General features: G+C 34.3%; 1 long non-coding RNA gene across 1 annotated transcript in view; it reads left to right on the top strand.

Annotated features, from left to right (window-relative positions):
• LOC108737628 overlaps positions 1 to 4,502 on the top strand; it is a 77,861-nt gene extending 73,359 nt beyond the window's left edge. Inside the window, exon 3 of the long non-coding RNA XR_001937884.1 lies at positions 4,425 to 4,502. This is a non-coding gene — a long non-coding RNA (uncharacterized LOC108737628). The remainder of the gene's footprint in view (positions 1 to 4,424) is intronic.
• The last annotated feature ends 301 nt before the right edge of the window (positions 4,503 to 4,803 follow it).

Below are 4,803 nucleotides of genomic sequence, written 5' to 3'. Positions count from 1 at the left end.
CTAGCAAGGAGATCGGGCTGAAACTATAGCTACAAGCTATCCAAGGATGGTACTATAGAATGTCACCTCAAGGTAGGCCTAGTGGCGTCATCTCTTGGTTAGGCCGGAAACTTATCAATCCACCCTCGTATATAAAGACATTCTGTAGTATAATTGAGATTGTAGACTCGCTTGGCACTTGGTGAAACATTATTAAATAAAAATAGAAAATTTTTCAAAAAGAACACTTGGCTTGTTTCACAGATTTTTATTAATTCTGACGATCGTTTCGGTTACAACACCATTTTCAAACACCAAACACCATTTTCAAAGAGTATTAAATTAATGTTGTAACCGAAACGATCGTCAGAATTAATAAAAATCTGTGAAACAAGCCAAGTGTTCTTTTTGAAAATTTTTCTATTTTTATTTAATAATGTTTCACCAAGTGCCAAGCGAGTCTACAATCTCAATTATTATTATTTTTACTACTCCTTGAAAAAATGGTTTTACACAATTTTAGGAAATTTACTTGAATACCTACAAGGGGGCACCGTTACGGGGTGTCCTAAGCTAAAGTAAAAAATTGGTATGCAAGGGAAAAAAAATAGGGAAAGAGTGAATATAAAGATAGGAGACGAAAAATTAGAAGAACTGACTGATTTTGGGAAATTTAGGAAGTCAGATAATTCAAAAGGAAGGAATAGTAGAGATATAAAATAACGGAAAGAAGTCATTTCTGTGCTCGCAAACGGTTGATTTAGAAATTTAGAAAAAGATTGTTAAAGGTGTATGTCTGCAGCACAGCGCTGTACGGGTGCGAAACGTGGATGGTGGACGCGGCGAAAAAGAAAAGTTTAGAAGCGTTCGAAAAGTGGTGTTACAGGCAAATGATGACGATACCGTGGATAAAGAAGGTTAAAAATGAAGAGGTATTAGAAAGAATAGGAGAACAGAGACTATGGAAGTCAATAAGAAATAAGCGAGATAGGTTGGCAGGACAACTTCTTAGGCATGAACGGTTACTTAGAGGCATATTAGAAACAGACATGAGGGGGATGTGAGATGTCCTTATTTTCAAGGATGCGATAGGATAGAGTGAAAGTGCTTGTCCAACCAGTCCAGGCAGAAACAGGAGTTAAGAGAAGTAGAGGTGGACTTAGATCAGATTACTGTTCGCTGTTAGGTAAATGCGAAGATTAGGTCGGGATAGGAAAGAGTGGAGGTGCGTTTCCAATCAGTCTTCGGACTGATGACCTTATGATGATGATGATGATGATGATGATGATGATGATGTAAATGACACCAAAAATCCAATGTAAACTTGTCATAAACGAGCAAATAGATTTTAAGCTATTCTTACTCAGTAATACAAAATAAATACGTTTAACACCCTAAGCATTTACAGCTTTGAAAATAATCTAATAATCGAAACATCTGTCGATTATTTTCAAATAAATTTTATGAACTTTTTATTTTTGAATTTAATAGTATATTTATATTCTTTTTTTTTTATTAAACCGATTTCAATAGGAAATAAACAACCTTAAAGAAGGGGGGGAACTCTTTTTTTTATCTGACCCTAGCTTCACTTAAAGCTCGGCAATCAGTGGATGGTGTCAGTACCATGTACCAGCAACAACACACCTGCGCAAGGCAGATCCACCATAGCTCGGTCTCATCATCATTCTCATGGGTTTGCAAAAGGGCTGTTTTTCATGGGAGGCATAATTCGATATGCAGATTTCAAATTGCAATTTGCATATGAATGCAGTGCGTCCAAATGTCTGCATGTCGCCCCGTGGGCTCAAGTTCTCGTCTTGTATCCGCCCATGGTCTACGGACCAATAAGGTCATCGACACTTTTAGCCTTTGGCCGATTGTCGGGGACGCAAAGCAAAAATTTTCTTCTTGTATGTTCCTACATTCATGCACACACGTATGTATGTACGCGTACACGCATACATTGGAATATACAAAGCATTTGCATGGACATATAACTACAGGGTGTTTCGAATTCTATATGACACGGTAGAGTTAGTTGAAGGGGGAAGAAAATGGGGCAGTTGCTCCATCTGTAGTTTATGAACAGAAATAATTCAAATTTAATTTTTTTAATAAATCGAATTTATTGAATATAACATGAAGGCATCAAATACTAGTCATACCCTTTAACCTTTCACTTCGTTATATTCTCACCAATGAAAGTCGCCAATAAATATCAGGATAATCCCTAAAGTAAGAACCCGAAAGCGCAGGGGCCCCTATTGACCATANTTAACCGGTGAGGAGCGTATAATCCGTACAGTACTGCACGGAAAATTGGACCATTTTATCCACTACAATTGCATTGCTCAAATGTGCTGTTATTGGTACCATTTACTACTGAAAATATCAACGAGATGTTTATGTTTATTTGAAGACATATTAAAGGCTTTAACGCTTGTTTTCGACTCGCACTACTATTCATGATTGAGCAAAACTTTTAGCAGGTACTGTATGCAAAAGTATGTTTAATGAATAAGAGTCTAGAGTATCATGAGTTTTTTTCTCCCTACCTACGATTTTGCCAGCGCGCATCCATGACATTGGAAAGGGCGCATTGCTAGAGAAAGTAAATGAAGTATAATAACCTTTCATTTCCCTTCTGTCTTCATTTCTCCCGCCTCATTTTTCTCTCCCCAACCACCAGCCATTCATTCGTCTAATGAGGATCTTCCGCCATACCCTCCGGCTTTTCTCAGGAGTGTAAAGCAGAGTAACATCCTATCCAAAGCTTAGTAAGTAATAGGTATACAATACGCAAAAGCTTTCTGTTTAATTTGAGAAAACAGATTATGAAAAAATGTTTGAGCTCGTAACTTAGTCGTTTTGCTTTGTCTCTCTCATCCCTCAGTAGTCTGCTTTCTCGAGGTAAAATCCCATTTAGCGTACATTTTATACCATAATATTTAGAATTCTGGACAGCATGTAGATACTTTTGCAAGAAAACGGTTTGAAATTTATAACACACTTTGCAGAACGATTTAAATTTTGCAAAATCGGAACAGTTTTATGAATTAATAATTAGCATATGCCATCTAAAAACGTAGAAGGTTACTTGACGCTTTTGAAAATGTGAATTGTAATTAAGAAAAATGACACACGTTTATTAAATATGGAATACTCATACATATACTTATTAAATATGGTACATCATATCGCGACAGAGGAGAATAAATTAAATTGTTAATGAACAGCGGGAAACTTAAAAAAAAAATGTGTTTACCTAATACTACGGCATAATATATATGCAAATTAATATGAGCTTTGAAGTTGACGTAAAATTATAAATGACAATTGCTAGTGTTATCTTTCGAAATATTAATTTTTGCTTTTCTATATAGTGTATATACATATATCATTATCATAATGCCGTCAGTCCGAAGACTGGTTGTGCCCGCACCTTCACTTTTTCCTAATGCTGAGCTAATCTTCTACTTTTAACTCCTGTTTCTGCTTCTAAAATGTCTCTACCTCTTCATACCTGAAAAAGTATGCTACCAACTTATTTCGCCCTACTAACTCTTCATAGCGATTTCTGTTATCCTACTCTTTCTTATACCTCCTCGTTTCTGACCTTCTGTGTCCGTGGTATCATAATCATTCGCCTGTAACATCATATTTTGAACGCTTCTAACTTTTTTCGCGCCGCGCCCACCGTCCATGTTTCGCACCCACAGATATATCATATATAAAAGAGAAGTTTCTATGCTAAACGGCCCTTATCTTAAATAAAAATAACTTGTCAGACAGCATATCATTAAATAGATTGTAATTGTACCTTTTACGGAGATTTTAACGATGGATCACGAAAGAAAATTGTTTATTGGCTTATTTTTAACATAGCATTTCATTTTAAATCAACACCAAATATTTCTTGTTATGTAGATAAATTATTTATAATATTTACTTCTTCCCTTATTGACATCTTTCCTTGAGAAACCTTAAAACCAATAGGCGAAACGTCGGAACTGGTTTCAAAATGTAAAATATTTATTTGACAAGTTGTTGCAAAGATGCAAATCATGTACCTACAATACGTATAACACATAGATACCGTGTACTAATACAACAAATACTTAAAATAAAAAAAATCATAAGTTGTTTTAAACATATTTAAACACTTCCCATTAAAGAATACAATTTAAAACTTGACGATATTCAATCACTAAGTTGAGAAAAATAATTTCTATCAACTTATCACAATTTATTTCAATGAAGGTACTAGTTTTATCGATAATGATACCTACCTACCTACTAAGTCTAAAAATAACGAAATTATTGTCAATAATAATGCAATTTTATTATGTTTATTGCTACAACTAGCATTTATAGATAGATACGTTGTTCTTTGTATATAATTTTTTATCAGAAATTCATAATAATTTATTTTATCTTTCTAGATCTTCCAATTTCTCGCAACACCATAATCTACTCTTCCAGAGGGCCGGTAAGTCTTTAGATTTTAATTTAAATTTCTGGCGTACACAAAAAGTCGTATCCCATTATAAATTTTTACGGCAAAAAATAGATATTAACGTAACTATAGAAAAGCATATAAATAGTTAGGTTGTTTAAATGCTTTAACTATTTTGGTTTTTAAATCTTGCCTGATAGAATACTGGTGAAGGGGTGTGAAATTTTTAAAAGCTATCATAACATCTCTAACATAATTTTTTGGATGTCCAAGGAAAAGTTAATAAAACTTTAAGATGGCTTGAACAGTTTAAGCTTTAAGGGTTAAAAGGTTAAGTACATTTATTTTCTCCAGTCATTATCTAG

Source organism: Agrilus planipennis, unplaced genomic scaffold (genome assembly GCF_000699045.2).
Source record: "Agrilus planipennis isolate EAB-ADULT unplaced genomic scaffold, Apla_2.0 scaffold14, whole genome shotgun sequence".
In the NCBI taxonomy this organism is placed as follows: domain Eukaryota; kingdom Metazoa; phylum Arthropoda; class Insecta; order Coleoptera; family Buprestidae; genus Agrilus; species Agrilus planipennis.
The sequence above is the reverse complement of the archived record's forward strand: the minus strand, read 5'-3'. Positions and strand labels throughout refer to the sequence as shown.